The sequence below is a fragment of the Lissotriton helveticus genome, chromosome 5_1, assembly GCF_964261635.1.
Source record: "Lissotriton helveticus chromosome 5_1, aLisHel1.1, whole genome shotgun sequence".
In the NCBI taxonomy this organism is placed as follows: Eukaryota; Metazoa; Chordata; class Amphibia; order Caudata; family Salamandridae; genus Lissotriton; species Lissotriton helveticus.
This window is the reverse complement of record NC_136065.1, coordinates 968,569,145-968,594,164: the sequence shown is the minus strand read 5'-3', so window position 1 is coordinate 968,594,164 and position 25,020 is coordinate 968,569,145. Positions and strand designations below refer to the sequence as shown.

The 25,020-nt window shown below is 44.1% G+C and overlaps 1 protein-coding gene across 1 annotated transcript in view; it reads right to left on the bottom strand.

The window, feature by feature from the left end:
• Positions 1-25,020, bottom strand: part of STK32C (serine/threonine kinase 32C) — a 1,542,229-nt gene that overhangs the window by 1,173,999 nt on the left and 343,210 nt on the right. The window lies entirely within an intron of this gene.

Below are 25,020 nucleotides of genomic sequence, written 5' to 3'. Positions count from 1 at the left end.
GTGTGCATTTTCCTGACCTGTATTTATGTCCCAATAGGCTTCATGAGGTGACAGGAGGTGATTGAGGAGACGTATTGCCAGAGCCGTTTGCTTTCATACCACAAGGTACAAAGGTGTTCTTTAGCGAGATCATATGAGAGTAGCCTGTTTTCACTGGTGTATTTCTAAGTATATGTTTTGTCGTTTCAGGTATATCCCTTCCCTGCTGGCCCTTCCCTTTCCCTTCCCTGTTCTTTTTATCCCTCACCTAATGGCTCAAATCCTCAGTGTATTTGTACAAGAGGGTTTGTGACGTTTGGAGGTGGACCCTTATAAGCATCAATCGGATTCCGTGGAGTTGGACTGGACAGGAAGTGCGGAGTTAAGAGAAGTTTTCCGCCCAGAAAATACACTGTAATCCTTAATCTGACCACGCTCTTAGCCAGCCTTCCAACTGGATGCACCACAAGCAGCTGGCTAACAGGATCACTCACCACGACACCGCAACCTGAACAAACTGCATTCTGGGAGTTGCAATCTTCCCACTGTGAACCATCAAAGTGATTCCTGTTGAAACGAGGCTCAGGTGTGCAACATTCTACTTGAGATGAGCCAGCATAAGAGACACTCAGGATGTTAGTGTCAGTGGCATTTGGGAAGGTAATGCATCTGACGAAGGCGAAAGCTGAAACGCATTATACTACATCCTTCCTGCAAATTAAAATTTTTAAAATCCTGTTGTGCCCCCTTGTCTGCCTGGAAAGAGGAGGACTGTTTTTGCATATCGGGCAATCCGCCCGGAACGAGTCAGTCAGCTGCGTGTTTTTTGAACTTTGGTGCAATAAAATTTTTCTGCCCTATCTTGGGATTCGCTGGTCTTTGTTCGCCACGAGTTGGAGGTGCAGGATCCTTGGTTTTGAAATTATATATATATATATATATATATATATATATATATATATATATATATATATATATATATATATATATATATATTGCAAACTGTTCTCCATCGTCGGGGGCCCGCAACCCTGCAGGACGGCCTCTGTTGACGGTGATGGAGCATTCCGGTAAGTATACACCAGAAGAAATTACAAAGGCCAATTCACAGTTGCACCACCACGTTTATTTTCATCTTGTGTGTATATATATATATTTTATATACACACACATATATACACAAATATATATTATACACACATATATGTGTGCGTGTGTGGGTGTGTGTGTAGATATGTGCATGCTTTTTTTGGCTAATAAAATTAATTGAAAGATTCACAAGAGTATATATATATATATATATATATATATATATATATATATATATATATATATATATATATATATATATATATATATATATATATATATATATATATATATATATATATATATATATATATATCACCAAACAAACTTCACTTTACCGGGTGCCCCCAATCCTGCAGGGCGGGCTCTTGGGCCAGGAATGGGGGTCCTGGAAATTGAAGTTCTGCTACCAAAACGAAAGAGCCCAACATCGACTTGCCGACACATTGACTTTATTCGTCATGAAATATATATATATATATTTATATATATATATATTTTTTTTCTCAATAAAAAAACAAAGGTTTAACCTTTGTTATGGTTAAGAAACCTTTATTTATTCTTTCAATGCAAACCAAACTTAAAATACACAAACATTACAACATTACAACTTCTAAAGTTACAGTTATACCTTTAACATATAATTTACACACCACCTTCAAATTAATATAACTGTGTTTATTCTTTATCAACAAACCAACCTTAAACTGCACAAAAAAGTTAAATTCTAAACTTATACATATTCCTCTAATTTTTAATATATGCAACGCCTTCCAAATATTATAACTTGCGCACCTCCATAAACAGTGTATTCAACTTGTTAACCACACTACATTAACTATAATTCATGCCTTCCATGCACTGATTATACCCTTTAGAAGTACATCACTTATACCTTCTAAAATAATAGTATTTACAATAATAGTTAGGACATTGGAAATCACATCTTTTACGAGAACAGAATCATGGTAGAGTGGTGAGTTATAGTTAATGTAGTATGGCTGCCGACTTGAGAACACTGTGTAAGGAGGTGTGTGAATTAAAATAATTGGAAGGTGTTGCGTGAATTATAAATTAAGGGTTCAAGTTTAGAATATTACATTTTTGTGGAATTTGTTTTGTAGATAAAGAATAAGTAAAATCATTTTAATATAAAGGTGGTACTTGATTTATTAATTTACGGTATAACTTTAGAATGTATAATGTTTGTGTATTTTAAAATTGGTTTGCATAGAAAGAATACATTATGTTTTCCTAACTATGACAAAGGATTAAGCCTTGGATTTTGCAATGAATTTCAATGTTTTAAAAAAAAATAAAAAATTATTGTAACATTTAGTGTTGCCGAGCGGAGTGTCATTAAGTGGGATGTGGTACAGTGGAGTGGAGGAGAGTGTTGTACAGTGTAGTGTCAGAGTGGAGTGGCATACAGTGGTATGGTGCACAGTGTAGTGGTGTAGAGTGGAGTAGCGTAGATTGGAGTGTTGTGCAGTGGAGCAATGCAGAGTGGAGTGGAGTTGGTTAGAGTGAAGTGGAGTAGAATGGATTGTCGTAGAATGGAGTGGCATACCATACAATGGATAATAATTTACTGCAGTTTTTTTTAATATATAGGAAGAAATGAGACAGTTTAGGAAACTCTGTATTGTTAAAAAAAGTTTTATTGATTTATACATATTGCAGTGTCGTACAGAGTAGAGTCATAAAGTGGAGTGTTGAGTGGCATACAGTGGTATGGCGCACAGTGTACTGGTGTAGAGTGGAGTGGCGCAGATTGGAGAATTGTGGAGTGGGATAAAGTGGAGTGGTGTAGAGGAGAGATGCAAGGACTGGAGTGGAGTGGTGTAGAGTAGAATGGATTAGAGTGGTAAGTCATAGATTGGAGTGGTGTACCGTACACTGGAGTATAGCTTACTACAGTTTTTTTAAAATATAGGGCAAAATGAGCAATTTAGGAAACTCTGTTGAGGTAAGGAAAAGTAGTTTTATTGATTAATATTTATATATATATATATAAATGTTATGGTGCTTCATGGTACTTCCTCAAACTTATCTAGAAAGTACCGCTGTACATCTTGAAATAAACAAAAGTGTAAATATCATAAAATAAAATTGGACACAATATAGGGTGGCTCTTGTAGTGTCCTGTTGGGCATGTAATGATGCAGCCCCTACCTGAGGCTGCACTAACATGCACCCCATGCCCATCCATCATAGGCATCACCAGTGAGGTGACCCAGTGAATAAGAGGGGCCAGACACACTTACCTAGGACCAGTTCTCTAACTATATGACTAGTGTCCATGTTATTCATTAATCAGTAGGTGGACCTAGGGCCCCACAACACTACATCGGCGACAAGGCAGACTGGACACGCTCTTTGCCGTGTCCAGAACATGTGGGTGGTCGCCTCTGACTCTGAGAGGTGTAGACAAAACACCACATCCTAGCCCGAGAGGAAAAGATATCACCAAAGGCCTTGCAGGCCTTCTGGTGAGGGAGGCTGCAAGGCAACTGTTCAACATGCCTATGGACACCATCCGCATACAAAAGAGAACAGCGCCACAGACAATCCCTGGGATCACCGTGCCTTCAAACTGTGACAATCAGGTGTTGCGGCCCTGAAGTGATAACAGAGAGCACCCTGACCCCTGGTGGTTATCTGCCATTACTGCAGGAAGCAGAAGAGACAGGTTGGGTCTCGTGCCAACCCTTCAGCACCTGCCTTTGCTCCACAGCAAGCCTGGGGAGGTGGTATGCCAAGCACAACGCCACTCATCAGGCACATCCCAGCAGGAAGAGTGACCCTAGGCACCATGGACACAGCTCAAGACAGACAGCAACCGGCGAGGAACAGCATGTGTACAGCATGGCCGGAGTTGTGCCCAGTGAATGTGAGATTGAGAAACTGGGATGCATGCAGAGAGCACTGTGCTCCCTCTTGTGGCTGACCACCACTGCCATCCATGGCGCAGAAGAGACCGTCTGCTTCCCACAGTAAACCCGCACCACCAACTGTACCTCCAGCAAGAGAAGGGACATTGTGATGAAAGCACAAAGGAGCACTCAGTAAGCAGGGAGTGGTCAAAGAGCAAGGAGCGCTCAAAGAGAAAGGAGCTCTGCACCAGAAGGTACAGCACCGCAGGTAAAGCAAAGAACCAATGGCACTGCAGCTTGCCATTTGCTGCCTTCAAAGCCCCGCTGCCTTCTAAAGTCCACAAGGTAAGAAAAACACAGAGGTGCACTCTGCCCACCTCCAACCCTCAGATAACTGTGGCAACGGAAGGAGCCACTTACCTCCTTCACACAGATTGGGGCTACTGGATTGTCTCAGAGGAAGAAGCCATGATGGGTGCTGAGAGCACCATGTGCCCCTGGTGGCAGCATGCTGTGATCAGAGCCACAGGTGAGAGGCTGTACCAGGCCTGTTACACACTGCATGGCCCCTGCTGGTAGCTTGCTGGCACTGCAGGTAGATGAAAACATTGTTTGCCCCCTACAACAGCCTTCAGTTACTGGCATGCGAGGGAGGCAGAGCACCACACACAAGGAGAGGCACATTGTGGGCACTGCCCAACAAGAGAAGTAACTCACCCAATAGAAGGATAGAGCTTGAGGGTAAGCACACTGATCCCTGCTGACCAGTCAGGGGGGACACCTGAGGACCTGACCAGCACTCACACCCCAGGAGATACTACACCAGCATCTCATTGCTTGCCAAAGAAACACAAAAAAAGGATGAGGCAAGCATGCCCCGGAGCAAAGGAAACAAATTGCCAAGGGATGAATGTAATGGGCCGATGACCGTCAGCTAGGGCCCCCGGGCGAATTAGAGTTGCAAAGCCTGAAACGCCACCCAGCCAAGAACAGACCGCTGCCCTGGCCACAGAATGGTCTGAACCCGTTGCCCTCTGAGGTGAAAAGAGGATCAGAGGAGCCGAGTAGTACAAGGGAAAAGAGAGCTGATTCTGCACAACAGAGCTGTGGAAGCCTCTGAGCAAGGCACCCGGATCATGAGATGCAACCCATGAAGTACCACTCACTAAAGAAATAATTGAGAACCCCAAAGACATAGACGTTGCCTTTACTTAGAAGGTTTTTAAAACATACATTAATGGACATATCCATGTGCAAAATAGATATTGTTGAATTTCGAGAAACAATAGCAGAAATACGGAATGAGACATGCAGTTGAGAAAAACAATTATGGATTGACTTTGTATTATATTTATTAAATACTATCACATATCACTGTAATAGTCTAATATTAACATGTCATATACTATGAAGCCACTATAAGTCAAAAACTAACTTCCTTTATACATTCAATGTATATCTAGAGTAACTACTATTTCATATTTTAACTAGGGGTGGGCGTAACTCGAGTAATTTTATGTAATGTAATCACATGGAATTCCCTGATAATTCCTGGAGATTACACGGAATTACGTAAGAAGAGTAATTCTCTATTTAGATCTATTTCTTAGCACATAAATGCCCCCTTGAGTCCATTTTGGATGTGAGGTGGTCATTTTTGCACTAAGGAACAGTACTAAATGCCATAGAACACAAATTGTAACGTATTCCTGGGATTTAGCTCATAATCATCTAAAATGGACGCCAGGATGCATTTTTACACTAAGAAATAGCACTAAATGCAGAAGACAACAAGTAGTGAGCGGCCGCTCACGCTCTCTAAATGTGCTCTTGCTGTAAAAACGTTGTTGTCAAAATCCGCGAGGAGAAGTAATCGCGGAATTATCATTAATTACATGTCAAAGAGTAATGCAGAAGTACAGAAATTAATCCAATTACTCAGGTGTAGCTGAAACTCCACCCAGGCCTAATTTAATTACCTCATTTTTTTTATATGTTAGTACTGGTACAGGTTCTTCATCTTTTTAGATATTTGGTTAGTTCTGTAAAGAACTATTTTTCTTCTTTTTTTTAAAGTTTTATTCTGGATGTTTCTAGTTTTAGCAAAGGACAACATGATCAACCCCCCAAAAAAAGTCTTCACAGGAAACAGGTGTACAGCAAATTAAAAACAAGAACAAACTAAGACTGTTCGGGGGAGGACACTGGTGAGCCATGACAAGCTCCCGAAGTTTGGCATATATCTATTCTCCCTCAACAATGATAGTATGGCGGAGGAGACAGTATGCCCAAGTACTAACATATTGATCTATAATTTCTCTATTCTGCCTTAAGAGATGTAATGGCACTGCGGTACTAGGAGCAGGTACTGATGCCTTGACCGATGCTGGAAAACAAGAAGGTCTGCAGTTCCTATTGAAAGGTAGGTCAGTAAATACCTGAGTGATCAAGTCCGATGGATCTGAACCTTCAGGAGCAAGAGCCCTCACACACCCGAGGGGTGTCATGCTTCATCATTGGGCAGCTCCTTGGAGGGCTGATGCTTCAATGCCCAAAGGGCCCCACGAGATGGCTCTTTGCCAGAGTTCTTTTGAGCTGCCGTTTCTGAAGTGCAAGTTTGGTGGTGAGGGAGTAGTTTGTGGGTAGAGTGCTAAGGATTAAAAATAACTCATAGGGAATAGAAGGCTTCCATCCCTGTATTCACAAGCATTAGAAGGAGGTAACACAATGCCTTATGCCTAAAGAATTTTCCTTAGGCAGAAGGTTTTGCAAACTCTTGCAAATCTACATTTGGTGATGTGACTGAATAGTACACCAGTTCAATTTGCCTATGCTGGTTTGCTACCTGGGCTGCCTACATTGGGCCATACATTCGGTACAACTACATTGAAAAAATTGTTCTTACAAATCAATTGTTCATCAACGTATTCGCTCAAAATGGAATTGTTGGATACTTGAGGCAAACATTTGCAGACATGACGACATTTATTTACTTCAGACGTAAACAAAGGGTCGTACTAATGTGCAGTACCTACTACAGTCTAATGGAGGAGTAGACGTAACAAAGATGATATATGAGTTATTAAAGACTTTACAACTGCAAGTAATAGAGAGTATTTTCGTTTCATCTTGCTATCTGTGTAAACCCCTCATCATTCACATCATATTTAGATTTAAAAAGAATGATTTCCTTTCATTCAAAATATTTTTAAAAGTGTTAAAAATTGTTTCTACGTAGTTTATTTCGTGTTGAGTGCTGCTTGCATAAAACAGATCTGATAGAAAAATGTTAATACTATAGAAATCAGTTCCCGCAATTCTGTGATGACTGAAATTTGTAATCATTGGCATGCAGAGATGCACACCTTTGACAACTACCTCAGTATTAACAGCGTGATGTTTTATGTTTTATTTGTGGCGTCCTGAAATTGGGCCATATTGTTTCAAAAAACAGGAAAAAAGCATTCTTAACGCGTCTTTTTAATCAAAATATGAATCTGTTGGATCAGAACCTTCATTAACATATAAAAATATTCATAAAATCTGTCTTCTACTTGGTTACAAAGAAAACAGAAAACTGTCTCTTTGGAGTTTCCTATTGAAATGCTGCAGCATCGCACAATATTGCTTTGAAGTGCTTTAGATGTTCATCAAAGAAAGTACTTCCAGAGCAGCAATAAGTGGAAAGAAGTTACAGTCATTTTCGCAATAATATTACAGCCCTGTTGTGTGAAAAATCCGTAGCTCAGAATATACTTTCATATAAAGGAAATTTACCATTTCTCGCACAACAGTTTGCTAAGTTTCCTTTCTAAAACGCTTCTCATAAATAGCCAAGGGAGTGCATATTGAAATCCACTATTAGACACATAACACAGGTAAAGCTTTGTGCTGAAAATATTCAGTTTCCAAAATGTGTAACCTCATTCAAAATGTTCACTTCATTCCACTGGCCCTTTCTGAAAGCACGAGTTGTTTTATCCTGCCCTTCATCTCCTTATACTCTCTCAACGCCTGCAAATGTATTGAGTCTTTTCATGCAACTAAAATTTGTGTGCAATAATAGACTTTCTTGCCTTTAATTTGGCCTGGTGCTGCCCTATCCCAAAAGGTCCCTTAATACCTAACTATTGTTTGTCTTTCATGAATATTGAAATATTGTTTCTGGTTTCGATGAATACTTACAGGCAAATGGAAGTAACCGGAGTTCATGGGCAGCTGTTTTTACCTGCACTGCAGTGCTTATGCTGATGTTCGGAGGTGGGAAACATCCTTTACAACGCAACTTTTACCACGCAGTGCTTTTACATCGCAACTTTTACAACGCAAACCATTACAACGCATTGCACTGGGGGGGCGCTCTAGGATAGGGAATAGATTTAATTTACTATCCAACACCTTCCCTAGTGTCCACGGGGACTGGAGTTGGAATAGTAAATTAAACTATTCACTATCCAGCACCCCAAAGCACTATGCGTTGTAATGGTATGCGTTGTAAAAACTGCGATGTAAAAGCATGCGATGTAAAAGCATGCGTTGTAATGTCATACTTCCTTCGGAGGTATGTGCAGAGGCTTTTCACTCCACCCGTAGTAGAGAAGAGTTTGTCCTAAGACATATATGCCTTTGGTTGAAAGGGCACTAACTCACCTCTGTGATTCACCACAGAAAACTGCAATCATATCCACCTCGAACTACGTGCCAGGGGGAGCACTTACACAGAAGGGTGGGTATAATCTCTTGTTATATGCACATTCTCGGTTGCCACTTAAGTTCAAACTCTGCAGCTGGGCGTAGTGTTCCTTGGCACACAGGCAAGACCCTTGCGACATGACATAGAGGCCATTGAGGGGCCAAGTCGGAAACCCTATGCGGACAGTCTCGGACTGGCCTATAGGGCAGTCAGACAATGCCTGATTGACTAATCTCACACATCAGTGTGTGGGGAATAATAACAGTCCTCACGACTATGTCATGAGGTTGCTTTCCTTATCTTATACGTCATTATGTGCTGACTAAAAGGGGGATATGTACAATATCAGTGGCAGAGTGAGGCGTTAGCCGTCATGGCTTAACGCCTCACTCAACCACTTCTGAAACGCAAGGCTGCTCCATATTTACAACGATATGGTGCAGCCTTGTGTTTCCTCCTGCGATGGCGCTACACTTAGTAGTATACTGCCAACGCAGGCACTCTTGCACCATAGTGCAAGGGTGTCTGTATGCAGGGGAGAATTGTTTATGTGTAGGAAGGTGTCCCTTCCTGCACATAAACCTGAAATGCCATTTTGTCACTTTCATGTGTGCTGCTTAAAGATTGTTTATGTACAGAAAGGGGGACCATCCTGTATATAAACAACCCTGAAAGTTGCGCCCATTATGGTGCATCGCTTCCTGCCAAGACTTCTCCAGCAGCAAACTTCGAGCTCCTAAAAACCTAAACCCCCCAAACTCCCTTGAATGGCTGCCGTAAAGGAGAACCCTGAGGCAACCCTGGCTACTGCAGGTAATGTGAACTGCAGGTACATTCAAAGGATTCAACCGCTCCTGACGATGGCACTCTCTCGCCGGGTGCACCACACTTTTAGATAAGGGCGCATTTCGTGAGCACATCCAACAGAATCCCATCATCACAGAACCCCCCTAGCTATTCCCGATGCATCATCACAATATAAGGGGGTGTAATTTTAAATAAAGGAGGTCTGTTGGCTTGTCAAGGGGTCACCACTTCAATACACAAGGCAAGTCCATTTGCTTTGTAAAGGGGTCATCATGGCAGAATATAAAGTTAGCCTATTGGCTTTATCAAGAAGTCATCCCAGTACAAAATGCACAAGTGTATACCGTGAATGGAAACATAAATGCATCCATAACAAAATACAATAACAATTGTATTATTCAATAATCATTGTCAGAAAGAACATTTAAATAAAGCTTTGAAAATCACAATCTCCTGTATCACAGTCTTTCCTTTGCATATCCAAGCTGCATAAAATCCATCATTAGGACAAATCACTAGGTTCCCCTGCAATCCTAATATGCAAAGCAAAAGCTCCATACTCTCCCCCCAACACCATGATAGGTCACATGGCACAGGAAGCACAAGGAACATTCTCCTGCACTGCCCTGTCTGTTTCCACCTGCAGCTCCTGCCAATCAGTTTCCAGCGTGGGAGCCAAAATTCCTGTTCAGCGGGAAGGGTGATGGCGCTCCAGGGCGTTCCTCGCACTCCCCAGATACACAGTACGTGGCACCAAATGAGCCTTTTGGGATGGGACACTCATACACTCTCTTCCCATAAAATAAAAAGTTAAAGTTGCACCTACTCCTGGGCACTGGCCCTCCCCATGGATATTTCCTGAAGATACAATGGAGTGCCACACCCTCATTTTCACAACATGGCAAGTTTAAATGGGCAATCTTTGAGGGTGCATAACTTTGGGGGGAGATGGTTTAACTGGCTCCATGCGTCAGCCTTTCTGATGCTTTGCTCTTCACAGGCCCCATGGCCTTCTGGCCATCTTGCAGGGCACTTGGGGGGCAGTGGAGTCCAAGTCTTCCCCAATCTCGTCATCAGGGGCCACAAGGGGGCCTGCGCCACTAACAATGGAGAGACACCTTCAGTCTTAGGGGTCAGTTGTATACACAATATTCTTGAACAATCCAATGTGGCAGAACCTTTCTTCCCTGGTCAGAAAGTCCAGAAGTGTGGTCATGGCAATAGGCAAGGCCTCTCTTGAGGTCACTGCAAAACAGTTCTAGGCTGCTCTCCCTCCCGCTGATTTTGCAGCCAAGTGGCTAGAGAAACAGAGGAAGAGGGCAGGCCTGGTGTCAGGTTCATATGCTTGTGACAGGTAGGTCTCTTTGAAATTGTAACCTTCTAAAAGTACCTGTTGACTAATAATTATGAGAAATACATTATTTTACCCTTAAAGTGCAATTTGGATAATTTTAAAAATGAGTCCATGATTTTTTTCTGTAGCTACTACCAATTCCACTTCAACATTTATTAAATATAAAAATAAAGCCCAGTGGAATAAGCCAACTTTGCTAGATTGAAAATAGCTATTGGGGATATTTCACTATAAATAAATGTTAAACATTAATCTTTACTTGACCTATCATTAAGTACCATGCAACTTGCCTTAATAGGTAATAAAGACTACTTTGGGATGATTTATTAATGTTTAAAAGGAAGGCTTAGGGCTATTATAAGGGTTATTTTTGACAGATCTAATTTCCAGCTTAAAACTGCCACAAGCATGATATCTGTGTGCAGCTACCAGCCTGCACACAACAGTAGTCTTTCATGTACAGCCCGTACCTGTACGCACACACACTTGCACACATATTCTCATGTAACCAGCCCAATACTCCTAACCCTAGCTGCGCCACAGCGGCCTTATCTTAAAAGGCAGACACTGGTGGAAAGCAAGCTCAGTCCAAATAGAATGAAATTACCATGAATGAGACTTGGATAGTGAGACTCACCTACAGTAAAGTTCCAAAAATAAGGTGATGTAAGGTAAAATGCCCTGCCAGACTAAATGGACAGAATCCATTTGCAACAGTGTGCATGATCTCATTACACAGATTCATACAGGCTTACAGGCTCCCAGTAGGGTGCTCTGAAAGTCATCCATACATAGGTGTCCATCTAATTTGCATGCAACTGAAGGTGGTTCTTTGTGAGTGCTCATTGGAATGTGCTGTATAAGCTGCATACATAGATTACATCAATAGATGCAAATGTTTACCCTCCATGCCAGCGGTTAGAGCTTCTAATGGTGCCCAAGAATACACCAGGATGGGTGAAATATGAGTTTACCAACCCATGTAGGAGGATTCTGGCTCCTCTTCAACATCTGGGCATGCTTCCAGGCATCCACGACTACGTACAGCACACTCCCCGTTATTAACTCACAGTGCCCATATGCGCACGTTTAGAGGATTACCTGATACAAGTCTGGAGTGTGAATGGCATGGCTTCTGCATGGGAAACATCCTTTACAACGCAACGTTTACGACGCAACTTTTACAGCGCAAACCATTGCAACGCATTGCGCTGGGGGGCGCTCTAGGATAGGTAATAGGTTTAATTTACTGTCCAAACCTTCCCTACTATCCACGGGAACTGGAGTTGGAATAGTGAATTAAACTATTCACTATCCAGCGCCCCAAAGCACTATGCGTTGTAATGGTATGCGTTGTAAAAACAGCGTTGTAAAAGCATGCGATGTAAAAGCATGCGTTGTAATGTCATACATCCCTTCTGCATCTACTTGTGCACACTTTACTTTGAACCTTTCTCATAACCTGGTTCTATGTGCCCAGGTGCAAAACAGGAGTATTAGAACGATTAGAAAGATTATATTCAATCAGGTATTTGGGTACATCATGGCTCATTTCCAGTGGCATGTTCAGCTCCTAATTTGCTTTTTGTATCCTTAAAGGTAAGTAGCTGTCCTTGCCTAATAGTAGGAGTGCCTCCAATACATATGTTTTTTTAATAATAAAGTCGGATGGTAAAAGCTCTAACATAAGCTGGTTCCTTATATTTACGAAATGTTTGTTTGGCCCAATATCTCGATCACTAGAACTCCATGTTTTTCTACGGTTCTATATCTTTTTTATGTAAACTTGAAGTCTTATTGTTTGGCATATCCAAAGTTTTATCATCATGAAGAATTAATTGAAGTTCTTCAAGCTGTGACTCAGCCTGTGGATAATGGTGTTTAATTTAGAGCTTGGGGGTTCTTTCGTTGGCTAAAGCCCCTTCAAACCACTTACCCACTGTGTCTAGAGCTGCCAGACTAAATGGACAGAATCCATTTGCAACAGTGTGCATGATCTCATTACACAGATTCATACAGGCTTACAGGCTCCCAGTAGGGTGCTCTGAAAGTCATCCATACATAGGTGTCCATCTAATTTGCATGCAACTGAAGGTGGTTCTTTGTGAGTGCTCATTGGAATGTGCTGTTTAAGCTGCATACATAGATTACATCAATAGATGCAAATGTTTACCCTCCATGCCTGCGGTTAGAGCTTCTAATGGCGCCCAAGAATACACCAGGATGGGTGAAATATGAGTTTACCAACCCATGTAGGAGGATTCTGGCTCCTCTTCAACATCTGGGCATGCTTCCAGGCATCCACGACTACGTACAGCACACTCCCCGTTATTAACTCACAGTGCCCATATGCGCACGTTTAGAGGATTACCTGATACAAGTCTGGAGTGTGAATGGCATGGCTTCTGCATGGGAAACATCCTTTACAACGCAACGTTTACGACGCAACTTTTACAGCGCAAACCATTGCAACGCATTGCGCTGGGGGGCGCTCTGGGATAGGTAATAGGTTTAATTTACTGTCCAAACCTTCCCTACTATCCACGGGAACTGGAGTTGGAATAGTGAATTAAACTATTCACTAGCCAGCGCCCCAAAGCACTATGCGTTGTAATGGTATGCGTTGTAAAAACAGCGTTGTAAAAGCATGCGATGTAAAAGCATGCGTTGTAATGTCATACATCCCTTCTGCATCTACTTATGCACACTTTACTTTGAACCTTTCTCATAACCTGGTTCTATGTGCCCAGGTGCAAAACAGGAGTATTAGAACGATTAGAAAGATTATATTCAATCAGGTATTTGGGTACATCATGGCTCATTTCCAGTGGCATGTTCAGCTCCTAATTTGCTTTTTGTATCCTTAAAGGTAAGTAGCTGTCCTTGCCTAATAGTAGGAGTGCCACCAATACATATGTTTTTTTAATAATAAAGTCGGATGGTAAAAGCTCTAACATAAGCTGGCTCCTTATATTTACGAAATGTTTGTTTGGCCCAATATCTCGATCACTAGAACTCCATGTTTTTCTACGGTTCTATATCTTTTTTATGTAAACTTGAAGTGTTATTGTTTGGCATATCCAAAGTTTTATCATCATGAAGAATTAATTGAAGTTCTTCAAGCTGTGACTCAGCCTGTGGATAATGGTGTTTAATTTAGAGCTTGGGGGTTCTTTCGTTGGCTAAAGCCCCTTCAAACCACTTACCCACTGTGTCTAGAGCTGTTTTAGCGACTTAATAATGCTTGAATGCCATCATTTTCTTCCTATTACTTCCTGTCGGTTTATTTCCAGCAGTGAAGTTTAGCTATTTTTTGTGCTTATGACCTCGACCATGGGGTCACATTTTTACATTTTACTACTCTTAATGAGATGTGAACCAAAGAAGGTCAAGCTTTTTAGTTATTCTGCAAGTTACTGTTGGTATGTCAAATGTAATTGTTAATTATATTTTCCTCCTTGACATACATTTGTGCTTATACTCGTATTACTATTTTCATCATGCAAGTTAACTCTTATTTATTTCTGTTTTAGTGAAGAATTATTAGCAAAATACTGTTTATTTTGACTAAGCTTATCTGTTAAACTAACTGCTTGACAAAAATGGGAAATTGTGCTTCACTGTGTCTAATGACTGGCTCTCTTTTTGTATACACCTAATCCAAAAGCAATCAAAAGACTATAATGGGTTGAATTACTAGCTTCAGCTAGAAGCCATTACCTGGACAGTTATTTGAAAATGAACATTAGAGCCATCTGCAAAGACTGAAAAGGACATTTTCATATTTAGTATGTGGCCAGCTTTACTTTTCATAACTTAGATTCAGAAAATGATCATAAAAATAGGAAACCAGGGTTTATTGGGATTCAGGAATGTTTGAATTTGTAAACATATTTCTGCAAACTTTGTCAGAGTTAAAGGAGCAATATCTGAAATATTATTCACCATGGAGCGCTAATGTTTTTGTAGGAAATATCAACATTGCCCAAAACTCCAAGTGAATGCCGGGAGTCAGAAATGGGGAACATCTTTCGGTTGTACAAATCAGGAAAACTGTGTTTTTCCAAACCGTCCAAACTGTTTCAGAATCCTTCACAAACTCCTCCACGTAACAATTGAAGTAATTTGCTTGGGGCGAAACCCCCTGAACTAGCACAATTAGCAGAGGACTCAGAATGAAAAATATATCGGAATTAAATATACGCAAGGACCTTTTTTCACAATATCAACCATATAATGTGGCTTCAAAATGTAAGAACGATTGCCACGCGCTTGCTCAACAGTGCATTGTTATGGTGCAATTCATTTAGTCAGGGACTGGCATGCTTTTTATTCTACTGGCAGTTCCCTGTGGGCTGGAGCAGGGAAGGCCGCTCATGGTGCCTGTGTCACTTTTCCTAACTTCAGGGATTAATTGCAGCAGGCACGTGGAGGCTTCAAGATGAGGGGGGGAGGGAGGGAGGGACGGAAGGAAGGAAGGAGGGAGAGATGGAGGGAGGGAGAGAGGAAGAGAGAGAGAGACTGGGTGCCAGGATCAACCATGTATTCAGTTCTCGATTTTGACATCTGGGTACCTTCAGGATCCAAGGACAAATCTCAGCTTTTCCCATAGGTCCAAAGCAAGGTTGATACAAATGAATACCATTAACGGTGGTAAAGGTAATACTTATAATTGACTGCTGGGGGCACTGTCTCTTAGATACTCTGAATCATAGCCATAGCCCCAACGTGGGGTCTGGATGGTGGTGTCCTCAATATTTGATGAGGCAATATGTCCCTTGAGATAAACAGCTTTTAAAACAAGCATTTACAATGCAACGGTTTCGCCTTTGGAAAAGTTTGAGTTATTGGCATTGTAAATGACAACATTTGTATTTATGTGTTGGTTTTGAAAACAGATAAATAAATGGCATTGTCATTTACATTGCAAATAGCTTTAACATTTCCAAAGGCGAAACCGTTGCATTGTAAATGCTTGTTTTTTAGGGGCGGGCAGGGTAACACTTGAGAGCTGTTCCCAAAAACAGATGGGCAGGCCAGCAAGTAGGTAAACATCGCAGGAAGACTTTTGCCACCCTCTGGACAGCCCCCTGATACAATCGTCTTATATTTATAAGAAGATGGGCTTCGATGTATTTTCCCCGGGAAGTCTGTTCTCAAACACTACTGGGAAAAGCCAGGGGCTCTCATAGGCGGCCACAAGAAAGGAAATGTACTGGGTTTCTAACTATTCAAATAATCCAGCTCGGCTGCAGAGGCCCCCACGCACTCGTGGGCTGTTGTTCTATAGCACCAGCTGCACTATTTTGTGCCCCTCTACAAGGTCCAGGGTTTTAGACGTTAAGCCAAGTAGAGCATGCACCACTCCCACTCAAGCCAATTCCAGCCGGGAAGATCACTGACAAATGTAAACAACAAAACCGTTCAAGGCATGTGAGGACAGTGATAGAAAACTGCATTGGTGCCCCGGCATTTCTTTCCAACTGCAATAACAAGCAGCGAGCATGTCCGCTAACCATTCATAGAATTAAAAACCAAGCACGGCAACGCCAGGCTACAAAAATATGTTTACGTGCCAAACATGCCAAGAGTAGTTAACACTTAAGTTTACAGCTGCTAACTGATTGATCCAACTTAAAAGCTCAAGCTAAGCATAGGTCTTTCAGGTGCTATCCCCACAAACACTGCAGTCAACCTGCCAGTATTAATCCAAAAAAGTAACTCGTTGCAGCGTTTTGAAGGGGCGCAAAAGTCCAGTCGTCCCGCACCCCCCCGCCCAAATACAACAGGTTAGAGAAATCAGAACGCGAGAAAACCTGTAATTTCCAAACGTTGCCTAAGCAATTAAACAAAGTGCCTTTTCACGGAACACTTCCTGTGTCGTTTATTATCAAAACTTCAAAACATGCTACAAAAAAATACATTGCATAAAAATACGTGCAAAGGTCAACCAAAGTCGCGCCACTTTCAATGTGCCCCCAGACACGTTTTGCAAGTACTCGAGAGCAGGTTACAGCGTGGCCATTTCGAAGTAAGTTATACATTAAGCCATATAAACGGGGTGGTTGGTGCCACTCACCTGGTTTTGCACTCTCAGAGCCGTTTTGAGATTCGGGCAGCAGTGCTAGGTGCACGGGCAGTGAGCGGCACAGCGGCAGTACTTCCTGCCCCCTCTCCCGTAGCTCCAGCCCTCGATGGCACCTGGGATCCGCACCGGTGCCCCGCCTAGGCCTGATAAACTTCCGAAAGGGCGGGTCTCTTCTTTCTTCACACAGCCATGCCAAGTGGGCTAACAGGCGCAAGCGCTCCGATGTCACAGGCAGAAGAAGCGATACTAAAGAGAGCTGCGGCTCACAGCGCGAGCCCCGGAGCTGCCCGCGCAGCCAATAACATTTGACGTGACACACCTTGCCCACAAGGTAATTTGAGCTCGGTCGAGTCAATGAGGTTGGAGCCGGATTTTTTTCATTAAAAAAAAACCTAGTTTTCATTCAGATCAGAAACCCGTATTGCCTTTTCCCTGTATTTAACAGCTACTACATTCAATAACTGAAGAGTTTCGGTTGAATACATGACAACGAAATTAGTAATGATCCCAGCTTCCAGTCGGACAGTTAGGAGCTGTGACCCACAGTTGTTTTAAAATGGCGGCAGGCGCGTTATTTTAATTTTTTAGAAAGTAACCAGGGCACAAGTCCTAACAAGTCAGGTCCCGGGCCGCGCTGTGATTGGCTGACGTCACGGGGGTGTCCCGGGCCGGCAGCCAATCACAGCGCGGCCCGGGAATGACGTCACGGGGGTGTCCCGGGCCGGCAGCCAATCGCAGCGCGGCCCGGGACAAAGGGGCGGGGCTTAAAAAAGCACCAGAAACGCCCCCGAATCGCGTTTTCGAGAGAAAGCGCGATTGACAGCCTCTGCCTCCCAATGGCTAGCCTCCATTTATGGAGCTAGCCAATGAGAGGCAGAGGCGGTTCTAACATCACTACTGAAAACAAAAGATTTCGAGCTGGGAGGGGCTTCGCCCCTCGCCAAGTCGAAACCTAAAAACAGTCAATGATAAAGAGAGGCTCCAAAAGGGAGTTTGAGGTGAATAAACTGGGAAAACCATGCAGATTTATTAAAATATTAGAGTACAATATAGAAAGACAAAAATATCAGTCATTATGTTCAGAATCATTTGCCGTGTAGGTTTAGCATTTCAAAATAGATCAGCATGAGCATAATCTGAAAAACGGCTAAATCCAAAATTAGCAGCAAAGCATTAGAGAACTTGACAGCATCCCTAGTAAAGACCCAAAAAATCTCGATGAGCTGTAAATTGTGGGCCTTTTATAGTCATTTTCACAATAGAAAACAAGCACAGTCAGCATGGGGTAAGCAGATGTAGCAATATAATAGCAAATCAAAATTCAACATTATAAATCGTCGTATAATACCGCCATTTTAGCACCATCCCCCATAATGGATAATAATGAAGTGCTTCTAAATCAATGTCGTCAGAGGATTCAAAACAAATGTGGTCATATAATCAATAGAAAGACTCATAAGTGTATGGACTACAGTGAGCGGGCAGGAAGAGCCTTGAAAAGCATCTAAAGGCTTCCTCCTGAGCTCATCGAGAACAACAGGTTATTTGAAAACAAATAGTGCACATTTTGCTAAGTGCAATGTCAATGTAAAACATAAACACAGAGTGAGTTTTATGAAGCAGCAGCCACATAATAACAAAGTAGAGTTGCCACCTAGATGAGGCCTCGTTTAGCGTAAGTCAGACAAAGATAGTTCTGGACATTCCAGCACTTTTTTTTAATGGAAAATGTATCATGTCAATATCCAAATTGGATATTTACATTAGAACATAGAATTATACCTTTGAATTTGAATTTGAATTTAAAACATTTGTAGAGCGCGGCATACACCCTGCGGTTTCTTGGCGCTGTATAGACAAGGTTAGGCAAAACGAAGCTGTGGATGACTGGCCCAAGAAATAACATGAGGCACAGTTTACAGAGAAAATGCTTGTTTAAACAAAAAAGTTTTAAGATCTTTGCGGAAGGAAGGATAATGGGAGGAAAATCGTAAATGGTCGGGGAGGGAATTCCAGAAAGTGGGAGCCAGAGTTGAAAAATTGGCACCTCCCCACTTCTTTCGTTTGTAGCGCGGGATTTGGAGGAGAGATTTGGACGATGATCGGAGCTCTCTGACAGGAGCATATTCATTAATCAAGGAGGAAATAAAAGCGGGAGCAGACCCTTGGCGAGCCTGGAAAATCATACAACCAGTTTTAAAAAGGGAGCGCTCCTTGACAGGGAGCCAATGAAGCTCCCTAAGGAGGGGTGTAGAGTGATGAGAACGCGAAAGACCATACACCAATCGTGCCGCTTGGTTCTGAATCAGCTGGAGCTTCCGCAGGCTGTATGTAGGGATGCCGTTGTAAAGGGCATTGGCGTAGTCCAGCCGCGAAATCACCAGAGCGGACATGATCAGTTTAAGTGCCGGAGGGGAAAAGAAACGGGAGACAGTGCGAATAGTGCGGAGAGTGAGAAAACAGGAGGAGACAACAGAACTAATTTGTGAGTGTAAGGTGAGTTGGTTATTCACCCTAACACCCAGGGTTTTGACTGTGGAGGAAGGAGTGGGGGAAGGACCAAACGAAGGGGGCCAAAAAAGAGAGTTCCAGGGACTGGAAGATCCACCTGTGAGAACCAACTCGGTTTTGTCCGGGTTCAATTTGAGATGGTTGTGGTTCATCCAGTCCCTGATAAAAATCATAATAGACTGGAAATTAGAAATAGAGTGGGGAGAAGAGGAGAGACTGAAAATGAGCTGGAGGTCATCCGCAGAATTATATACGGTGACCTCCAGCTGCTGGAGAGCAAAGATTAAAGGAGAAATGTATAGGTTGAAAAGTAAAGGAGAAAGTGAGGAACCATTGGGAACACCACAAGTGACGTGGAGTGGGGCAGTTGTGAGATCCCCCAACCGAACCGCCTGGGTGCGGTCACTCAGGAAGGACGATAGCCAGACCAGGGCTGAGCCCTCGATTCCCGCCGCTCTGACACGTGAAAGTAAGATGGTATGGTCCACCGTGTCAAAAGCGGCGGAGAGATCGAGGAGCACCAGCGCCTGATGTTTATTCCGGTCCATGCCTTCCCTGAGATTGTCCAGGACCGACACCACAACGGATTCGGTAGAGTGCCTAGGGCGGAAGCCGGCCTGACGAGACGCCAAGCCTCCATTTACCTCTACATGGGTGCTGAGTACCGAGGTGACATGGCGCTCAAGCACCTTCCCCAAATAGGGCAGTAGGGAAATGGGGCGGTAATTGGCTGGAGTGGACGGGTCAGCGCCGGGCTTCTTTAAAATGGGCACTATTGTAGCTGATTTAAGTGCGGGGATCACGACTCCCTGGGTAAGAGAGCTATTGAGGAAAGTGATTGGGGGCTGGGGGCAGGCCGAGTAAATCTGTTGTAGAATTCGTGCCGGACAGATGTCTGCCGGAGAGCCAGATTTGACTTTAGGCAGCATCTCTAAAAATATTTCTTTGGTGAGGGGAGGAATTGAGGTGAGACGGGACTGAACAGTAGGGGGGAGAGGGTCAACAAAATTAGAAGAGGGAGGGGGGATATTTGCCTTGATAGTTGCAATCTTGTCCAGAAAATAGAAATTTAGTTGGTCACACAGGGCCTGAGTAGGAGGAGATTGGGGTAAGGCCCTGTCCGAGTAGGATAAATCGTTAACTATGGTGAAAATCTCCCTGGGTTTATTTTCAGCTGAATGAATTTTTGTAGAGAAATACATAGTTTTGGTGGCTAAAATGGCTTTTTTGTACTCTGTTAGCAAAGAAGAATATTGGTTTTTCAATAGGGGACAGTAGTTTCTTCTCCACTGCCTCTCGGCTTGTCGTACGGCCAATTTTTGTTCCTTTAAGTCGTCACTGAACCACCTATTAGAGTCCTTGAGCCGTCGAGTAGAAATGCGGCGTAGTGGAGCGACCGAGTCGCAGCTTCCAGCAAGCCAGGTGTTAATAGCAGTGGCTTGTAAATTGGAAGATAGACCTGAGAGATTGGGAGAGGAATTCATAAGCAGGGAGGTCAGTGTGGGGAAATCAACCTGGTTCCAATTCCGCGCCCAGGTGTTTTTGGCGTGTGGAACCTTGATGACGGGGTTGAGGACGAGAGAAAAGGAAATAAGGTCATGATCAGACCAAGAGCAAGGGAATACACACACAGGGGAAACAGAGAGGTTGAGGGACCAAACCTGGTCTAAGGTGTGACCATGGGAGTGTGTGGGGACAAATACATGAGGGACAAAGTTCAAGGACTGGAGGGATTCGGTGAATTGTTTAGAGGAGGTGCACTCTAGAGGGTCCGAGGGCCAGTAGTTGAAATCACCTGACACCAGGACAGAGGCATAATTAACCACCAAGTTGGCCAGTAGGTCTTGAAATGCTGGCAGAAACAAAGGAGAAGGCTGGGGTGGACGATACATTAGAAGACAGGTAATTGGAGGAGAAAAAGAGAAAGAGCGGGCCACAAGGTGTTCAGTGGAAAAGATGGGAGGGGATGGCAAAATTTGAAAATTATAATTTGAGCGGGCAATTAAAGCTACGCCGCCACCAGTCCTACCCGCTGGGCGGTCGGCGCGTAAGGCGACATAGGAGGGGGGAAGGGCAGCCAAGAGAGCAGGTAAGGAGGAGTCACAAAACCAGGTTTCGGTCAAGAGCAGTAAGTCGGGCTTTTCAGAGTCAAGCAGGACGAACAGCTCGTGATGGTGTTTGACCGCTGACCTGGTGTTGAGCAAAATAATGGATAAAGGAGGGGTGGGAGGAGGGGGGCCAGGCAAAGAAGGGGACGGTAGCAAGCATACAGGGGGGGAGAACAAGGGAGTCAAGGGAGAGGGGGTAAGGCCTAGTGAGGCGATGTGGCAGCGGACTGACTCTGATAGCGGCCAGTAGCCCTGCAGAGTAGTGAGCTCCCCAACAGAGTATGTCAATAGTTGGGCATTACGACGGGGCCCTGGGCCCGGTCGGCCGCGGACGGGCGCAGACGAGCTTGACTTGTGCGCGACTTTGGCGCGAAGTCGGCGCTCCCGCTGCGCTCGTCCGCTGCGCTTGGTCCAGGTCGCCATATATCTCTAATTGCCGTTAACCACTAGACCGCTGACCTGCACGGTGGGGAGGCAGGGCGGAAGTGGTGCAGGACCTGGCCGGAAGTGACGCTCATAGACTGACCCTCCGCTCAAACGGCACACAGCCGGGGCGGACCGGGGTCAAGAGCGAGGAAAACAAGCTACAAACTGCAAAACAGTTATCGCTTTTGCTTCATTACCCACTACTGTACTTTCTATTTTATTCTGCTCTTTATGCATTTATTGATAAAATATGAGGGCCCCAAGGTAGCAGTTGGTAATCTACACATAATGCTTTAAATTAATCAGGAATCAATCAAACAATCAGGGGATTGTAAGCATGCTACTCACCCGTAAGGGTCTCGAGGCGCTGCTGGAGGGGGGGGGTTAAGCAGTTCCATTCAGTCGAAGAGCCAGATCTTGAGTGTCTTCCTAAAGCTGTTCAAGGAGGGAGTACATCTGATGTTGATCGGTAGCTCATTCCAGGTTTCGGCCGTGATGTAGGAGAAGGCTTTTCCACCTGTTTTATTTCTGTGGATACATGAGGTTTCGAAGAGGGCGAGGTCGGCGGAAACGGAGGTTCTCTTGGGTACGTGGAAGGAGTTCTCTTGTTGAGGTATTGGGGTTCGGTGTTGTGGAGGTGTTTGTAGGCGTGGGTGAGTATTTTGAAGGTAAGTCTGCTCAACGCGAAGCCAGTGGAGGTTCCGCTGGTGTTGGGTAATGTGTTCATGTTAAGGGATGCCGAGGACAAGTCTGGCTGCAGTGTTCTGTATGGTCTGGAGTTTGCAGAGCAGAGACTTGTTGATCCCGGCGTAGAGGGCGTTTCCGTAGTCGAGTGTGCTGGTTACGAGTGCCTGGGTGACGGCAATCCTTGATTCAGGGGATCCATTTGAAGGTCTTTCGGAGGATTTGGAGGGTGTTGATGCAGCTGGAGATGATGGTGTTGACCTGTCGGGTCATGGGGAGGGAGAAGTCGAGTACGGTGCCGAGGTTGCAGGTGTGGTCTGTGGGGGTGAGAGGGCTGCTGAGGGCGGTGAGCCACCAGGTGTTGTCCCATGCAGAGTGGGAGGGTCCAAAAACCTCTGTCTTCTCCGAGTTGAACTTCAGGCAGCTGCTGCTCATCCAGGATGCAACGTCCTTCATTCCTTCCTGGAAATTGAGTCTGGTGGTGATGGGGTCCTTGGTGAGGGAGAGGATGAGCTGGGTGTCACCACTAACATTATGATTAGTGGTGATACTGTAAAAGACCCAAGTGTTAATTAGGCTCATAGGGCCTGCAGGACTATAAATATGTTTGTAAGAAGTGATCGCAAATTGTCCACTGTACTAACAGATAACCTCACAAAATCACCATTCAGAGGGAGTCACAGACAAATCTTCCTAATGAATATTAATTATGGAGGTCACAATTTGAGATTCCCTGTTATTGGTATCAAACAAAGGTGAGGATGGCCTGCACGAGATAGAAGATCACCATCACAATGTTTGAGTTCTGAAATGGAAAACTTTTTTTTCGAAAAGCGGCATATGTTCTTTGTTTGGAAGAGGTGCTACTTTAACAAAATAACCTTTTTCTGTTTAATGAAAAACATTAGGGGGGAGCAGGCATTGATCCCTTGGACCAGTGCCTAGTCCCCTTGAGACTGCCAACCCAATTCCCACATGGAAAAGGGTTCAAATAGACCAATTCTTTTTTCCAAATTTGTCACTACCGTCTCTTAGCTGTCAGTAACTGTTCAATGGTTTGCAACTGGAATTGTCCTACCTACATATTGTATCCTAAATATAATTATCACTTCCGCACAACACTGCATCGGTCATGGGACCGGCAGACACACGGTCGGCCATCCCGACCACCCTATTAGGATGCGACCGAACAGTGTTTGGTCGCATTCCTATATTTTACTATGGGAGCATGAATTTGGGCCGTAAACCGGCCGTAATGCATGCTCCCATAGTAAAATGGGAGGTGCGGTACATTCCTGCACCCTGCGGCAGGCACCTCAAGGTGCCTGCCGCAAGGTACAGGGATCAACAGGAGGGCACTATAGGTGCCCCCTTAGCCTCCAACTGGAGGCCATGCACCCAAGGAGGCCCTGCTGGGGACCCCAAAGATACTTTCTGGTTTGGTTTCCATGTAGGACAGACCAACGTGGAAACCATGTCAGAAACTGTCATCGTAATCTCAAGGGCGCAAAGGCCCACCCTTGAGATTACTTGGCGCATTCCGACTGGCGGACGGACTCTCCGAGCCCATCCAAAGCCAGCCAGAATGACCGGCCTGAACCCACTAAAGATATCAATAAAGCCTCCCAGGGTAGAATGGCTGACAGGACAAAATTTAGAGGGGGCAGGTGCATTTCAGACGTGGCCTTTTGAACTGATCTGATCTTTGAAGGCTATTGTGGGTATAACTACTGGGGCTCTGTCCTCAGGAGTTTAGAGACGCTTGTGGTTTTGGAACCATTCTACGCTGGTTCACCACTGGGACATTGACTATTGGGGCAGAAGGGACTGCAACTGTATTATTTGCAGAATTGTGGTGGCCGGGGCTTGTTCTGCTCTTGTAAGGGGACTATCACTTGGTGGATTTGTGCCTGGATGTTGCTGGCCTGCCATCAATTACCTCCTGTTGTGGCCCAAGCCCTATGCACTCTCCAAGGGCCAGTTGGCTGGCCTCATGTCCGCGAGATCGGAAGGACAGAAAGGATCTCCCAATGTCCATGAGATTGTGAGGACGATGCAGGGTGCAGTGGAAATGGGTGGAATTTATCATTGTTTGGGACAAGGAATGTCCTAACGTTTGCAGTAATCACACTGTGCAGAGGAGTGTGCTTATAAAGATCAGTGGCCCACCAGGGTGCCATTACGTGAGGAGTTTGATGAGTACTGGGGAAGTTTACTGAGTCCAAGGGGCCTGAACTTGCAACCAGAAACCTGTGCTAGCGCACACTTCGTAGACTGTAGTGTGTGAGGAAGGTTTGGGGGTGTTTGGCAAGTCTGCAGGCCCCTAGCCGGAAGCCTGGACTGTCTCTGACCTCCAGATCAGGAGGACGATGATGACTGGCATCATGGCTTCAGTCCAAAATTGC